Genomic DNA, 17,692 nt, shown 5'->3' with positions numbered 1-17,692 from the left:
GTTGGGCGTCCGATTTTGGCTCAGGTCATGATCCTGCGGTCCGTGAGTTCGAGCCCCTCGTCAGGCTCTGTGCTGACAGCTCAGAGCCTGGGGCCTGCTTTGGATTCTGCGTCTCCTTCTATCTCTGCCCCTCCCTTGTTTGCTCTCTGTCTTTCTCTTTCTCTCTCTCTCAAAAATAAATAAACATTAAAAAATTAAAAAAAAAAAAAAACATTCAATAACCAGCTCACCTCCCCAGCATTACTCCAAGGACCCTGAACCAAATCGTAAGTAAACCCTTGAACTTTCTCTATAGGGTGCCCTAATGAGAAGCAGCCCTGTCACAGATCCATTCCTGCAATTCATGAATATTGTCCTATGACTTTCCATTTTGGGATTTATATCTGTAACCTGTAACTGGTGTACATTTTCTCTGCCCTCAACATCTTAATATACTCAGCAGATCTCTACCAACAGTCAGGCAAACCTCCTTCTTATTGTACTTTTCTCTTCACCCTCTTACGTAGAATAACTGACTTTCTCTTTGGGATGCACCTTCAAAGACCCAAAGAGAAGTTTACATCGACCTACAGCCTATATTTTAACTGAAATCACCATTATATGGAGATCCCAGAAAGCCCAGGCCTTAGGAGTAAAGACCATGTCTTAGAGTAAGGGCCACATCCTAGATCCAAGTTGAAAACCAAAATAGGTCTGCCCAAAGAATAAAAACAAACTTTGCAGGATGAAAAGCATTCACCAACAATCTAGCTACATGCCAAACAAAGGTGATCCATTTGTTTGAATGAGCAGAAAAGACCTTTTTAAAGTAACTATTTAGAATGTGCTCACAAATGTAAATGAAGATTGGTCATGAACAAAATAGGGGGGAATCTCAGTAAAGAAACAGAGACTATTAAAAAATAACCAAATTGATTCCAGAACTTAAAAGTAAACAAGCTAAAATTCACTGAGTAGGAGATTGGATGTTATGGAAGCAAAGATTAGTAAGCTTGAAATCAGGTCGACAGAAATTCTTCCATATGAAGAATAGAGAGGAGGGGCGCCTGGGTGGCGCAGTCGGTTGAGCGTCCGACTTCAGCCAGGTCACGATCTCGCGGTCCGGGAGTTCGAGCCCCGCGTCAGGCTCTGGGCTGATGGCTCAGAGCCTGGAGCCTGTTTCCGATTCTGTGTCTCCCTCTCTCTCTGCCCCTCCCCCGTTCATGCTCTGTCTCTCTCTGTCCCAAAAATAAATAAATGTTGAAAAAAAAAAAAAAAAGAATAGAGAGGAAAAGATTTCATAACAACCAAGAGAGACTTGGCGATCTATAGGACAAAATTACATGGTGTAACATATACGTAAGTAGAGTTTTTAATAGAGAGGATAAAGAGAATGGGGCAGAAGAACTATTTGAAGAGATAATAGCTAAAATTTCCCAAATGTGATGAAAAACGTTCACTTACAGATCCAAGATCCACTTACAGATCCTTAGAAAACCTCAAGCAGTGTAAATGCAAAGCGACCCATACCTAGTTACACTATAGTCAAACTTCTGAAAAAAGAAAAAAAGCAAGATCGTGACCTGAGCCGCAATCAGATGCTTAACCGACTGAGCCACCCAGGCGCCCCGGGAGAAAATATTTTAAAGTACCAGGGGTGGGGGGGTGAAGCATGGCGGGAGGGGGAATGTTGGCTCACGAGTCTAGATCAAGAGAATACTTCTTCTGGAAATGAGAATGAGCTACACACATTTGCAGATAATGAACTCTGAGAGAATTCATCTCCAGGAGACCCACGTGACAAGAAATGCCTAAAGCTGTTCCTCAGGAGGACAGGAGATAGTGCCGTACAGAATTCAGACCTACAAGAAGAAATAAAAAGCACCAGCAACGGTAAATACTATGGGTAAATATAACACAACGTGTTGCACAAGGGCTCAGGTGTCCAATGGCCTGGGCTTGTGTGTGTTTTAGTTTTACCACTTCCTTAAAATAAACCTCAGTGCCCCATCTGTAAAATGGGAATAATTCTAGGACTAACCTTGTAGCGTTGGAGAGGGATTAAATCAGAAAGCCCACGTAAGGAGTATGGTGTCATGTCTGGTGCTGCCTTAAAGGCTTTGCCTATGTAAGTTCTTTCTTAACCATTGAGCACCCTTGTTTGGTGGCTGTTATTCCCATTTTAAAGGGAGCCATCAGGGCACAGACCAGGCAGCTACCCTATGGGACTAGGATGCGAGAGGGTGTCCAAACTCAGACACAACATAACCTCATAACCTCAGACACGCACACACACACACACACACACGCACGCACACACTCGCTCTAATGCACACCAGTGGTATCTAATCGTGGCTCCGCCATGGACCCCTTCTCAGAATAATGTTTATAAAGGCATAAAATAATATACATAGAATTACAATGGTAACCAATGACATCGCGGAGGTGGGGCAGAGAGAGGGGGAGACACAGAATCCAAAGCCGGGCTGCAGGCTCTGAGCTGTCAGCACACAGCCCCACGCGGGGCTCAAACTCGTGAACCATAAGATCACGACCTGAGCCAAAGTCAGAGGCTTCACCAACTGGACCACCCAGGCGCCTCTGGGTACCAGTTCTTAAAATACGTTTCAACGATAGAGATACTCAAATATACGTGCCTCTTTATCAATGCAACAAATAAGGCACAGTTGCTGATTGAATAACCAACGTGATTTCTAAGTGATGATGAGCACAGAGAATATTTTGAGCTGTCTGCAACAACTTTAATGTAGTGAAGAAATAGCTGGGAAAATCGCGGTAGTGTGTTGAGTGCATTTATAATGGACGGAAATGCTAAATTTCAGTAGAACCTTGCTGAAACCAAACGTGTAAATTTGCTTCGCCCAAACTCCTGGACCCCAACCGGTTTGTGAACGCCGGATTGGGGAACTCAGGCCGTCTGGTCTGTATCGCTTTTCAACCAACATTAGTTACTATCTTTGGGGACATGGCTCCCCTTCGTACATCTGCAGAAACCTCCCGATTCACTTCCTTAGGGAGAAACTAAATGCCTTATCCATGCACGTGGACACGTTTTCCAGACAATCGTAAGAAGTTCCAAGACCTTCAGAAGCCATCCCTTGGATCCGGATTAAGGAACCCTCCTTCCTAAACAGATGTCAGAGTCCTTGTCTGTTCACCAGCCTCCTTCAGGAGGAAAATTACCATGATCTCTCCCAAGAACACACAGTACTTTGAAAGAAAAAGAAAAAACAGAGGGGAGAAGAGACCGTTCAGGAATAGAAAGAAAACATCTTTTTGGCCATCAAAGTCAGCAGGCAGTTGTGACCCAGCGTATCCCATTTACGGGACTGATTACTTAATGGAATCCAGTTGCCGATGAGACGGGGCGGTGGGGGTGTGGGGGGGGGGGGTGGTGAGGCCCGCGGAGGGCTGAAGGGAGAGGGGAAATATTATGTGATGCTGTTTGATCACGCTAATTACTCATAATGGCCCAAACCAGGAACCCAACCACAAGCCAATTCATTGCAAAAGCTATATAATAATGTTTAGGATAAGGAATTAATTTTTATAGCCATTGGGGGCACTGAACTTCTACTGTAATGCAGATTTATTACAAATTAAATTCTCTCCTCAAGTGGTTAATGGAAAGACACTGGACGTAGCAGAAAGGACTCCCTGACCAGACTCACTTCCTCCTCCTGACTCTGCTGGAGACCAAGGGCAGGGGCTTGACGTCAGCCCCATCCACAGACCACCGTTCCCCAGATGACACACAGCTCCCACCAAGTCCATTGCCTCCCGTTTGGTGTGGGGGGGACGGTGAGTGGCACCCCCAGGCAAGGACAGCTCCTTGCTTCCCACGGATGGGACCAAGGGCACCTGCAGATCCCAGGAGAGGCGGCAGAAGGGCGGACGGGGGGGGGGGGGCATGCCGGAGCCCGTAGTTCCCCAGGCTCTGACTTTCGGCCTTGTGATGTTGGCCCCAGGACATTTGCATTCAAGGAATAAACTCTGGTTTACTCTGTACTGACGAGACTCCCTGCCTTTTCAGACTAGCCTTTGCCAGATGAGGCAGGTACGGAAACTGTGGGGTTCTCCCGCCAGATCTCCCTTCTCCCCCTCCGAGACAGCCGAGCCGGAAAGGTGTTCCTTGGCTGGGGCCCAGGCAGGCATGGTATTGGTGCCCCCCAGCCCCGACTCGCTCTCCCCGCACCTCCTCCCTGTCAACCTCAGCGGCACATCGGTGGCCAGAGCAGCGGTGAGAAGCAGCGTCCGGGCCCCACGGTGGCGCTCCTGCTCGGCGCGCTGGCGTGGGGCCTGGGAATCTGTATGTCAAAGCGTCTCTGCTGGTCCCGATGGTCTGCTCTGTAAGAAACCCTTCTCTCTGAAAAGATCCCAGGGCAGCCATTTGTACCACGCACACCCCAGGGCAACTTTAATGGTCCACTTCCTCCCCGAAGTAAAGCAGCCTGCAGCCTGAGCGACGCTGGGCCCGGGTAGGGGGGTGCCGAGAGGCGGAGCGGGGTGGCCAGGACACCTGTGCTTCCGAAACCTCCAGGTGGCCTCCTTCCGAAAGCGCACGTTCTTAGGGACAGCGTGGCCGGACTTCTCCCGTAGGGGCGGCTGGCTCTCGTCCGCACTCCCACAGGATGCAGCGAGGGGTGCCCACGTGCAGGCGGCCCAGAAGCTGCGGCCAGAGAGGAGGCCACGGGCATTCAAGCGGGAATCAAATCCCCTTAAAGACGGCAGGCGGAGTCTTTGCAGATTCGGTCCACACCTCGGATTCTGGGCATGGAGCATTGTCCTTGACGCCCTCCACGGGCCTCAGATCACCTCCCGGCATCTTGGGCCTGTTGTCCTGGCCTCTTGTCTTCAAAGGAGAACATGAACGGAAGCAGCACCCGGAATCCAGGAGGCAGAGACATGGGGGGAAAGTCAAGTTCTGGCCGACTCACCCCTGGGATCTGGACTCTCACCCTCTGGGCCCCTATTATGTCCCATAACATCTCGAGAGGCCAGGGGCTCCTGGCTGCCTCAGTCAGTAGAGCACACAACTCTTGATCTCAGGGTCATGAGTTCAAGCCCCACGTTGGAGGCAGAGCTTACTAAAAAGAAATGGATAGACAGACAGTGCTGGCTCAGTGTCTCTGGGCCACTCTCTTGCCTCCAACCCCCATGTTTTAGGACCTAATACTATGGGCCAGGCCCTGGGGACACAAGACCCAAAACACTGGCCCTCACGGAGTGGGGAGGAGAGACGGGTAAACCAATAAATGAAATAATTATACATTGTTCAGGCAGGTGGGATAAGAACTGTGGAAACAAGGCGGGGCCTGCAGGTGGGGGGGGGGGGGGTAGGCGTGGCCAGGGAGGCCTCTTGATTTCAGCTGGGGACGCTGGGCAGGCCACTCCTGGCACATCCCGCTGCCTGGCCCGCCTCTCACCCTGTCTTGGGCAGACCCTTCCATATGCTTGTGTAAGTATATCTTCCAAACTGTGTCTGGAAGCCTTCGGGTAGATTCCCCCAGGCCCCCACCCCCCTGGATTTAGTCTCCAATTTGAGTGCCTTTCTCCTGCGCCTGAAAAAGTCCTAGTAACGAAGTGAAACTTTGTGGAGTTGTTTTTTTTTTCCCTACCTGATTTTGCTAATAGGGAAAAAAAAATATTTTTTCCCCATTTTCTTCGAGTTCAGCTTCTCTGGTTCCCGAGAAAGCCGAGGTAACGAGAGCTATGGGCGCGTCACCCGCGCCCCCCTCTGCACGCACGCGCTCACGTGCCGCGGGGCGCGGCGACGCTGGGGAGACTAGAACCCACAACCTTTGAAGCGCCACACCGGATCGGCTAGAGGGCCAACACGCCGTCCGTGGCGCCGCAGAGCCGGCCGCTGAAACCCTCCTCTGCCTCTGCGGAATCCTGCGCGTGTCTGCGCGCCGACTCTGGATTCTCCCGCCACTGCGTGGGCAGGGGTGTACCCCCCGCACACCCGAACGCCCTGGACTGACGGCTCTGGACCCACCCCCGGCCGGAGGGTCTCCTCCTGTCCCCCGGGGTCTCCACGGCGCGGACTACAACTCAGCCTCCCAGAGCACACTTTAAGGGATTCCCTGTTCCAACGTGCCCTGTAGATAGGCTTTCCGGGTGAAAGCCGCCATCCCTGACCTACGCGGGAAGGATTTGGACCGATCGTGTTCTCAAAGCAGAATTTCCTGACACCGATAGCGGCGTGGCCCCCCTAGATGCGTGACCCCATTGCTAAATGGCTTCGTGTCCCCAGATTTCCACCGTGGAATTTTGGGGAAGAGCGCCGGTTACGACAGGCCTAAATACCGCAAGTCCCTGAACTGGGCCGCCTTACGGAGCTTCCCTGCCTCTCTCTCCCCATCTGTAAAATGGGCATGATGGGGCCTCTTCATTTACTCTGGAGTCTAAGGTGTGAGGTAAGGGCTCTGTCACTAGCAGTAAGGACATAGGACCCAGATTCTTTCCAAATTTAAAAGAGGGCAAAGGCACCCCGGGTCGTGGGTATCATCAACGAAGGTTCTGTGAGCAAAGGGGGGGGGGGGGGCTGTGAGACCGACAGAGGCCGCGTGATTGTGCAGGACTCCGCGCCCTCTGCCACCCAGGTCCCCGGGAGCTAGCACCTCCCGCACCCTCTCCAGTGACCACATGGGTGGCAGGGCCACACGCGCTGGTCCCCACACTGGGAGGCCCTCTCAGCACGTGGGTCATCGATAGGAAAAGCTGCAGGAGGCGGGGCGTCAATGGCCACGCCCCCCCGGGAAGGGGCGGGGCAGATTTACAATGGGGGAGGGGTGGGCAGGCACCAGGCTCGTTCCCCTCTCTTTTACCGGAATACTTCACCCCCATTCGTAGCTAGATCTGAGAGCAATGTGATATTATCGTAGAGGTAAATACATAATTACATAGATGGTAGGCTTAAAAAAAAAACACCACCACCCAAGCTGATTATTTATCCAACCAACTGGAAAACACGTGAGCGAAACCATGCCGTTCTGACAGGTGAACATAGTCATCATTGCTCTTTAAACACGTATTTAAGTGTCGATCTGTTGTGTAAATACATTTTTAAAAGAGCACATCTTTGAGGGGGAGTGCGGTGGGCAGGGGGCTTGGAGCATGAAAACATCTCGGCGCGGGTGGTAGCACACACATTCCGCAACTTTCTCCTATCAGAGCAGGTGTTTTTAGGGACCTGGGAGGTACCTTTCAGAGGTACGTCTTGCATTCGCATTTTCCAAAGACTCGGTGCTGGTCCGCTCAGGCGGGCGGGGCGGCTTTACCACCGGAGATTTCTGTTCCCCCCATTCCGGAGGCTAGAACCTGCGCTGCAGGCCTGGGCAGCGGTGGTTCCTTCCGAGGCCTCTGTCCCGGCCTCACAGATGGCCACCTTCTCCCCGTGCCCCTGTGTGTGTGTCCGCATCTCAGCTTTCTGTAAGGACTCCAGTCGTCCTGGATTAGGGCGACCCTAGTGACCTCGTGTAACCTTAATCACCTCCCCAAAGACCCTCTCTCCACATCCTGAGGTGCTGGGGTCACGGCTATCTGAATGGGGGCGGGGTACGTGGTCCACACCAGACTCCGTCGGAGCACGCTGACGCTTCCCCGGGGACGAGGGGCTTCCTGAGGACCTGTGTTGGTCACCTGTCCGAGGACTCTCCTGTAAGAGCGCCAGGTTCCGGCCGCCGGCTTTATTTAAGGATAAATACACCAGAGGGTGGTTTTGAAATAATAATAAATACATGCCTCAATGCAGAGAAAACATTCCGGAAAGTTCCACACTTGAAGGACGGTCCTGATAAGAGAGGGCAGCAGGTGGTTTCCAGGGTCAACCTTAGACGCCCCACGAGGTGGCCGGGAGCATAGGGGGTGAGGGCAGCCTCACCGCGGGGCCCCGCCAGCAGGCGGAGGGTGCCCGCCGCCCCTGCCTGCTCCCCCCCCCCCAGGTGGGCAACCCTTCTGCGGGCTCATTAGTAGCCATGCTCAGCTTTTAGGGGCTGTTCTCGGGGCTCTGGGAGCAGTGGCCACGGCCGCTCTTCCCCTGGGGGGACGCAGGCAGGAGGCCAGGGTCTGTCTGACATGTGTCAGGTCGAATCACCAGCTCTCCCGAGAACATCTTCCTCTCTGTTACCCTCGCCTCTGGCCATGCAGTGCCAGCAGTGGGCGGAGAGACAGGAGGCCCCCTAATGATGCCAGGCAGGCAGCCCCCAACAGCATGGCCCTCCCGGCTCTCCAAGGGCCGGTGGGACAGTCACCACCAGTGGCATGGCCCCTGGGGCCCTCACCCCCCCCCTCCAAGAACAGAGTGGGGCTAAGAGTGAGCGTCCCCAGAGTGGCAATGGCCCGGCCTGGCTGGGAGGGGTGAGGACCCTCACCTTCCTGACTAGCCCATCACTTCCAGGGAGCAGAGAGGAAAGGAAGAACGCATTTCCCAGGGGACGGGCTCGCCTCTGTCTCCAACGCAGCCCTATTTTGTGTGCTATTACCATGTCTGTGTCCTATGTCGTCATCACCACAGCCACTCCGGCATTTCAAGCTCTGCGCCAAGACAGAGAACGGAAATGCACATTCTAGCCCCCCGTACGCCCCTCTACCCATTCTGGAATGCTCTCTGCTGTTGTATGAGCTGGTGTTCCGGAAGCTTCCTCAGTGGGCCACGCACAGCGACGCACCATCCCTGGCCCTGGCCCAGGGGGCCCTGCCTGCGCTGCCCCCTGACAGCTGCCAAGAACCGCAGGCAGGCAGGCCTTCCTTCTCAACAACGGTCACTCTGCCCCCTGTCCCCTCCATCCCTCCATGTCCCCACCCCACCCTGGGAGGTTGTGGAAGGAGCGGGTAGTGAGGGGAAGGGGCGGAAGAAGGGAAGCCGTACATGGTGTGACGGCTCCCAGTCATTCAGCGTGGCTGCTCGCTCGCAGGCAGAGGAAGGAGGGGCGCCAGCCAGGAGCATCCAGAATGCTCTTAGATTCTTCCCACCCTGCTGACCGCCTGGAAGCATCCAGAGAGATGGCTGGACTGAACCCCTACCCGGGCCGGCAGCTCAGAGGCGAGGAAGCTAACGCCAAGAGCCTTGCAGGAAGGAAGCAGTTAAAAAGCAGGGGAGGAGGAGGAAGGGCTTTTGGGAGGAGAGAGAAGGAAGGCGTCCTCTCAGCCATATTGGGCCCCAGAGAACAGCACAGGGGTGTACAAAGGCCGGGCCCTGGCTTGCCTCCCCACTCACAGCCCTCTCCTCTCCCCGCACCTTCCGCCACCCACCTGCCTCCCTGGTGACTGTGGGGCACGCTGCCCGGCACTGCCACTCCGGGTGCCTCTGCCCCCAGTTTTTTCCTTCCTTTCTCCAAATAACGCTGCTTTGTTCTAAAGTGGAGGTAAGGTCCCCAGGGACCACGCCCAGACCAGGAGGGACATGACAGGAGAGGCTTGGTTGAAGCAGAGCCTCTGACCCTCCCCTTGGGATCCCCCCAAGACCACACACACACACACACACACACGCCCCACGCGCACTGCGTGGGCTCTGAGCAAAGCCTGGAGCCAGCGCTGACACCCGGTGCCCAGATGCTGCCCCCTGGGCACCCAGAAGGCCCAGAACGGCCCTCGACAGCCCCACCCCCGCCTCGCTGATCCTCCCTGTGGTCACTGAGCAAAATCTAACACCCCAAAGGCACCACCTCTCCTTTCCCTGCTGTCGTGCGGGTCGATTGGCGGGGCAGGTGGTGGTTGTGGAGCCCATGGCGCGGGGAGGGAAGGAACATCACGGAGCCCGCTCTGGGCATTTCTGCAGGGAAGCCCAGCCCCCAGATCAGACCTGCCCGGAAACACCGCGCCTCTGCCTCCGCCTCCCCGCCCCGCCCCCCTGCACCTCGACATCCCGTCCCCGGGACCCCGGCTTGCTCTGACCGCAGGATGCATTCCCAGCCTGGCCCCTGCCCCAGAAGGGAGGCCGTGGTGCTCCCGGGCAGGGGTGGGGGGCTCGCCGGGGTGAGCATTCCCGCACCCTGCGACGGAGGGGGGAGTCGGCAGGAGGGCTCATTATACTCTCTCCTCGGAAAGCTGAGAGCCTATCACTGCTGTCTTGGTAGGATTTTTTTTTAATCCTGGATATTACAAGAACATGAATTAAGCTCTGATGAATGCAATATTAATTAATTACATGAAGATCCACGTGGGACCCTGGAGAGGGGGAGCGGAGGGAAGAGGCTGTGCGTGCAGACGGTGGGGAGGAGGGGCTGTGGTGGGGAGAAAGGGGCGCGGCTCGACCGGGGGCGTGGCTCTGTAAGATTCAAGGCGTGGCTCGCTCGGGGGCGTGGCTCGCTCGGGGGCGTGGCTCTGTAAGATTCAAGCCCCGGACACCTGGCGCAGACGAGGGAAGTTGGGGACCCCTACTGCACCTGCGTGCAGGGAGGAGGGGGAGGAGGGCCCTGGTGCCGGCCGCCATCTCCTCTCTCGGCAGGTACGGATTTGAAACCTTTGAAATCCGTTTTGGCACGTTCCTAAACAGCGGCTTGTCAGCCCTGAGCCCTGCGAGGGGCCGAGGGTCTGACGCGGCTGGCGTGCCTCCTGGGTTTCTTCTGTCCAGAACACGGAGCATAAGCATTGCAAGAAGAGTCATCATCGGCTAGGGGCAGACTGTCCCCCAAAACCCTTCCACGCCTCCCTCCCCCACTTGATCCCAGGGGTGGCGGCCACTGCCACAGAAACCTGGGAAAACAAATCCTTCTGAGGACGAATGTAGGACTAAACTTGAAAATAACAGCATGGGGCCTGCATTTCAAGAACTAAACTTGAAAATACCAGCGGCCACTTCCCAGATGGCTTTCTGATACAGTCAGGGCCCCTTGGTGCAGCCAGCCTGACATGGGACAAGCACGTCCACCTTCGGGAGGGGCGGGGGGGGGGGGGGGCTTGTCCCTGGGAGCTGAGCAGGCCTCGGGCAGGATCTGGATCTCCAGGCTGGGGTCACCAGGCTGGGCAGGGCAGTAAGAGACAGAAACAGGGCACACTGCTTCCCGGGGACGCTCCCTCCTCTGTAGGGATGCGCTCACGTCCTGTTTCTCCTTGATATGAACGTTGGCAGAATTCTAGAGCCTAACATGATGGTGAGCGACGAGGTCTCCCGTTTGTTTATTAGACTGAATGTTTGCGTCCCTCTAAAATTCATTTGTTAAGTCCTAGTGCCCAGGGCGGCAGTGCTGGAGGCGGGGGCTACCTGGGAGAGGTCCCGCGTGAATGAGATTCGCACCTGTGTCAAGGAGGCCCCAGGGAGCTTGCTCGTCCCTTCCACCGGCAAAGCCCGTCTGTAGACCTCCCAGCAGGGGCCTAGAGTCTGCCCACGTCTTCATCTGGGACTTCCCAGCCTCCAGAACCACGAGGAATGAACGTCTGCTGTTTAAGAGCCACGCGGTCTACGGTGGGTTTTGTTAAAGCCGCCTGGACAGGCTCAGACAAGACTCCGCCACATCCAGCCAAGGCTTACAAGTTTTCCAGCACCGTCCGTAAGATGTCAGACGTTTCACGGGTGTTCTGGAGCCATTGCCTTTGCTTCATCTGGGCCGGGGACCCAGAGAGATTCAAGACGGGCCCGGAGCTGAAGGAGACCTTGTTGCTCTGTCCAAAGACCAGGGGAGAATTTTTCTGCCCGTGTGTGCCGCCCGTTTCCTGTGGCGCCCGGGGTCCATTCCCACCGCTTGGCATCATGAGAGCCGGATCTACAAATCCTACATCCCCTCTCCCCACATCAAACCCCTGTGGGCTCGGAGCCCCCCGGAGTGGCTGTACGGTCGTCAAACCTCAGTCTGTCGGAGGTGCTTCCGGACGACGATGCTACGAGGTGGTCGGTGAATGCTCTCCCCAAACAATCAGCGTTCAGCGGGCCGCAGTTGTCGACGGTCCACCTTCTGGAGGCAGCGGGCGTCGACCGAAGGCGGACAGGACGCTGCAGGGTTCTTGTTCAGGTGAGAACAGCTCGGCTGGCCGTCTGCTCGCCTGGGTGCCCCCATCCTCCCAAAGCGAGGTCCGCAAGGACAGCTGTGGGGCGACGCGATTGGGGAGAAGGAGGAACCCACAGTTGTGTAAGCTCCAGGCTGCGCTCCAAGCTGAGGCAGGCAGCCTGTGAGCCATCCATGCAGGTGTAGACGGAGGGCCCGGAGGACAGACACCGGGAGTTCATCACGCTTACCGGACACGGTGTCTGAACTGCCGGGTGCCCGTTCCTGGAGCATGTTTTGCGTGTGCAGAATACCTTGTTCTCCGCCTGGACTCATCAGCATCGGGAGCGACCAGCCCTCCCCTCCTTCTTCAGGCTTCTTTCGTGGCCGCCGCTGTCCGCCAAAAAGAGCCCGAGGCTTGTGGTGGCCAACGTACCTGAGGTCAACTCACAAGGAGAGGACCTACCGAGGAGCCAGCGCGGTGAATTTCAAATGGCCGTGTCAAGGGGTGCCGGGGCGGTTCAGTCGGTTAAGCGTCCGACTCTCGATTTCGGCTCAGGTCACCATCTCACGGTTCACGGGATCGAGCCCCACGGCGGGCTCCGCGCGGACGGTGTGGAGCCTGCCTGGGATTCTCTCTCTTTCTCTCTCTCTCTGCCCCTCCCACGCTCGTGCTCTCTCGCTCTCTCTCAAAATAAATAAACATTTAAAAAAACATTTTTTGAGAGCGAGGGAGACAGAGTGTGAGTGGTGGAGGGGCAGAGAGAGAAAGAGAGGGAGACAGAATCCAAAGCAGGCTCCAGGCTCTAGGCTGTCAGCCCAGAGCCCGACGCGGGGCTCGAACCCACGGACCTCGAGATCATGACCTGAGCCGAAGTCGGACGCTCAACCGACGGAGCCACCCAGGCGCCCCCAGCCTTACGATATTTGGATGGCAGAGCTAGAAAGTGGCGTGAACAGCTTCTGAGAGGAAAAGAGACCCCTTGCACAGGACAGAAATGCCACAGCAGTGGGGGACTGGAAGACAAAAGAGCCATGCCTTCAGTGTTTCCAGAGCAGTGACTTTTCAAGGAGGCCCGGCACCCAGGCCAAGTGTGAAGGCGGACCAATGACACTGTCAGGTGAAGCCTCGGGCCATGTACCTGTCAGGTGTTTTCGGGCAGCCCCTGGGAGACACCTGACCTGGGAAGCAGGCATCACAGTACGGAGGGCGGTAAAGAAAGAGAATTTGCACCCTGATGGGTGAGAGGGGTGTGGCAACCTCAGGGAACAGCCAGAGCTCAGAGAGGACGTGGGGGTGGGGGGGAAATCCATCAGGTGGGGTGGGAGCGACTCCTCGAAGCACCGGATGTCCTAATCGCGGGGAAGGACAGAATCGAGTGTGGTGTTGCTGTGCTGTCAGAGAATTTGGGAAGACCCCGTGACCGTGACCTAGTAAACCGTGTAGCCAAATAATAACAGCTACTCAAATATATATATTAACTCTAAGAAGAACAAGGGTACAGGGCAGGAAAGGTAATCGTAATGAGTGTATGTGCCTCGGTGGTGGCAATCAGGTGGCTTCTTCTAAGGCCTTACAGCACCATCCCAGTAAGGCAAAGGCGAAGGGATGGTTTTCACCCAATGGGGGCCATCTGAGAAGGAGGGAGAGCAGGTGAAGGGGCGGGGTGGGAGGGAGAGCGCCACGATAAATCTTCATCCTCTGCCACAGGAAGGTGAGGGGAATGCCGAGAACGTCACAGAAGTGCATTGTGGCAGGTGTGCACCGAAACCAAAACCCGGTGAGGTGTGTTTGAGAAAGGGACCGGAGAGGGGAGATGGGGCCGTGTCTTGGTGCCCTCCGGCTGCTGTAACAAAATGCCAAGGAAGAGGCACTCGTAAGCGACAGAAGTGAATGTCTCCCAGTTCCGGAAGCTGGAAGTCCAAGATCAAGGTGCCAGCAGATTCAGAGTCCGGTGACAGCCCGCTGCCTGGCTCATAGATCACGCTCTTACCGTGTCCCCCGACGGCAGGAAGAGCTTCTAACGAAAGGGTACTGATCCCATTCCTGTGGCTTTGTCCTCATAACACAGTCACCTCCCAAAGGCACCACCACCTTGGAGGGTAGTATTTCCACGTACGAATTTGGGGGGGATGCAAACATTCAGTTTGTTGCAGAGACAAAGGGCACGGAACTGGTGCCTTGTTGCTACTTTCCTTTTAATATTATTTAACATTTAAAACTACACACACGCTTTAGTGTGATTAAAAAATAATTTCAAGGGGCACCTGGGTGGCTCAGTTGGTTAAGCGTCCGATTTTGGCTCAGGTCATGATCTCGGGGTTCGTGGGTTCAAGGCCTGTGTCGGGCTCTGTGCTAACAGCTCAGACCCCAGAGTCTGCTTTGGATTCTGTGTCTCCCTCTCTCTCTCTCTCTGCCCCTTCCCTACTCGCCCTCTCTCTCTCTCTCATAAATAAATAAGCAAACACTTTCAAAAATAATAATAATTTTGAAAATATATAGATTTTAATGTTCTTAAGTTTACAATCAAATACAGAATTGATAACAAATACCTACAAATACTTAAGAGAATATACGAGGAAGTTACAAACACAACCTGTAGAGAAAAATCCAGAAGACTTAGAAGACACACACAAAAGAACAGAGAAGCAAAGCAGACAAAAGCATTAAAACCAAATGTGTTTGTTATAACAATAAAAGTAAATGATTAAAGCTCCCTTATTAAAAACAAACAAACAAACAAACTTACAAGAATATGCTATTTACCAGAGGCACATCCAAAACAAAAGAGAAATTAAATATTAAGAGGAGATTAAAATTTAAAATGGCAGGCCAAAATGATCAGGGAAAGGCAAACAAACAGAGAGCAGAGGCTGAGAATGTTCTTATTCATCGTCACAGCACCAGGAACAGAAGATACCGAAATGCACAGAGTTATTTTATATTGAACAAAAGTAGAATCCACAACGAAACCCTAATGTCATTTGTCATGTTGCCGATGAATGTGGAATCAAAACATATCAACAAAACGTGGCCAAATACAAAGAGACTCGGAATTACAGAGGCTGATGGGGCGCCTGGGTGGCTCAGTCAGTTGAGCGTCTGACTTCGGCTCAGGTCATGATCTCGTGGTTCGTGAGTTCGAGCCCCGTGTCGGGCTCCGTGCTGACAGCTCGGAGCCTGGACCTGCTTCCGATTCTGTGTCTCCCTCTCTCTCTCCCCCTCCCCACTCACACCCTGTCTGTCTGTCTCTCTCTCTCTCTCTCAAAAATAAACATAAAAAAATAAAATAAATAAAAAAAGAATTACAGTGGTTGACAATAGCCATCTCTCTTAGGATAACACGGACCAAAAAAAAAAAAAGAGTATTTTAAGAATACAACTTATAAGGTTAAATAAGTTTCCATCTATGTCTATGAATAAATCAAGATGTGGATTGTGACGGTCAGCCCCCAAGAGGACCCCTGAGATCCCCGTTCCCGCTTGGTGCTGAGGCTACTCCGTGTACACGATGCCGATGCGTCACTTCCAAGGTTAGGTTATGAAAGACATCCCAGCTGCCGTTCCGGTCATGTTCTTTCTCTTTTCCTTGGGTCACTCGTTCTTGGGGAGCCAGTTGTAATGTGAAGGGAGGCCCCCACGGCAAGGAACACACATGGCTTCTGCCAACAGCCACAGGAACGAAGCCGTCTCAGAAGCAAGTCATGTGGCCCCAGTCAAGCTTCCCCATGACAGCCGCCTTGGCCCACATCCTATCACTTCATGAGAGACCCTGAGCGGGACCTTCTCTCTCCCTTCGCTGTTCCTGAATTCCTGAGCCGCAGAGACTGGAGTGAATAACAGCCTGTTGTTTTAAGCTTCTGTTGGGGATAATCTGTTATGCAGCCGTAGATGACTAACAGATCGACAGAGAGTTGGGGAGAAAAAGAGGTTCTTCATAACATTCCCACTTTGCAAACATCAATGGAAAGGTCACAAAATTGATTTCACGTTGGGTCACAACGTGGGTCTTTTCCAACTGCTTTCTTTCCTACCCACGTACAGGTCCCATCTGATAAGGAATGTCGAAACCCGGATAAAAAATGAAAATTATTGCCAGACCCCAAGACGGGGCCTTATGGTTGCCTAAAAGTCAAGACCGTAACATCTGGCTCTAATATCTGGTAGCGGTTGTATGGATTTATTCCCTCATTAAGGATATTTATTTTTTAAAAAGATATGTGGCTTGACTTCATATTACCGCTGACATAGCCTAAATATTTTGAATGCATAAAATTCTTTAACTGTTTCCATTCTTGCTATGTTCAGGTTTTCCACCCAACGGACACAACTGAGACGTGGTTATTTTTACCATCCTCTGACCGCGTCAAGGCATTAGGCGTTGCATTTGCTAACTGAAGCGAGCAATACATATTTAAGGGTTATGTCTGAGCCAGACACTAAACTATTCCCCAACAAACAGGAAAGTCTGCTCTATTCACATGGGATAGATAAAACTAAATCCAGGATACAGCACGTGGCCAAGCTCATAGTAAAATTTAGGAAATACTGTCTGTATGAATTTTGGGCCACTAAATACCTACTGTACCTATGTGGCCTCCATAATAAGAATGAAAGGTTTATTATACATGCAACAGTTTTAATCGTTAATCCTTTTAATGTTAATTTGTGTTATTAATTTTCCATCTTATTACACCGAAGTCAGATGTAGTCAGCAATGTTTCTTCTTTGGGGATTTTATTGAGGTTTTCTTTTTTTGTTTCTTTTTTTAAATTTTTATTTATTCTTGAGAGAGAGAGAGAGAGAGACATAGCAGGAGCAGGGGAGGGGCAGAGAGAGAGAAGGAGACACAGAGTCTGAAGCAGGCTCCAGACTCCGAGCTGTCAGCACAGAGCCCGATGTGGGGCCTGAACTCATGAACAGTGAGATCACGAGCTGAGCCAAAGTCGGACGCTTAACCGACTGAGCCACCCGAGTGCCCCTATTGAGGTTTTCTTTGTAGCATAGCTAGAATCAGCTTTTGTAAATGTCCATGGTTGCTTGAAGAGAAAATACACTACCTCCAGGGTATCTTTTTTATTTGTTTGTTTGTTTGTTTTGAGAGAGAGAGAGAGTGTGTGAGCTGGGCAGGACAGAGAGAGGGAGACACAGAATCCGAAGCGGGCTCCAGGCTCCAAGCTGTCAGCACAGAGCCCGATGCAGGGCTCAAATTCACGGACCACAAGATCATGACGTGAGCCGAAGTCGGACGCCCCCTGGGGATCTTTAACATCCACCCATCAGCTCTGTCTAGACCTGATATTTAGCATCTCTGCAGCCTTACTGGTTTCTAGTCTGCTTTTCCTCTTATGTGTTGAGAGAGGGGAGCCATAGTTCGCTAACCTGCTTGCTCTCCTGGCTCCTCTGCTCAGCCCTCTAGATCCCACGCCACGCTGTTTGCACGGCAGTCCCAGCAGGGTGGCCCCGTCGATCCGCTTAGCATTTCTACCCTTGAGCTGGACGTTTTCCGGTATTAATATTACAACCCTGATACTTTTGTCTTTGGTCAATCTAGTATGTTTTATCCTTCTTCTGTGTTTAACTTGACTGAGCTGCTTTGTTGAATATGTGTTCCTTACAAATACCATACAGCTGAGTTTGTTCTCTGATCCAGTTATAGAGTCATTGCCTTTTAACGGGTGATTTATGCCATTTACGTTAATTGATAGAAATGAAATGGGCAGTCCTAACTGTATTATTAAATATCATTAGCTTACCATTTTCAATG

General features: G+C 53.0%; 1 long non-coding RNA gene across 3 annotated transcripts; it reads right to left on the bottom strand.

The window, feature by feature from the left end:
• Window positions 1-6,938: 6,938 nt before the first annotated feature.
• Window positions 6,939-9,765, bottom strand: LOC123604621. 3 transcript variants are annotated; one of them, XR_006715390.1, is made up of 4 exons: window positions 9,669-9,765; window positions 8,873-9,069; window positions 8,376-8,538; window positions 6,939-7,795 (listed from the first exon to the last, which is right to left on the bottom strand). It is a non-coding gene; the product is annotated as an uncharacterized LOC123604621 (long non-coding RNA). The 3 variants fall into 3 exon arrangements; XR_006715389.1 differs by having other exon boundaries at window positions 8,873-8,988; window positions 9,669-9,761; XR_006715388.1 differs by having other exon boundaries at window positions 8,873-9,734.
• Window positions 9,766-17,692: the final 7,927 nt, after the last annotated feature.

This window comes from Leopardus geoffroyi, chromosome E1 (genome assembly GCF_018350155.1).
Source record: "Leopardus geoffroyi isolate Oge1 chromosome E1, O.geoffroyi_Oge1_pat1.0, whole genome shotgun sequence".
NCBI lineage: Eukaryota > Metazoa > Chordata > Mammalia > Carnivora > Felidae > Leopardus > Leopardus geoffroyi.
Note: the sequence above shows the minus strand (reverse complement) of the source record. Positions and strands in the feature narration are given on the sequence as shown.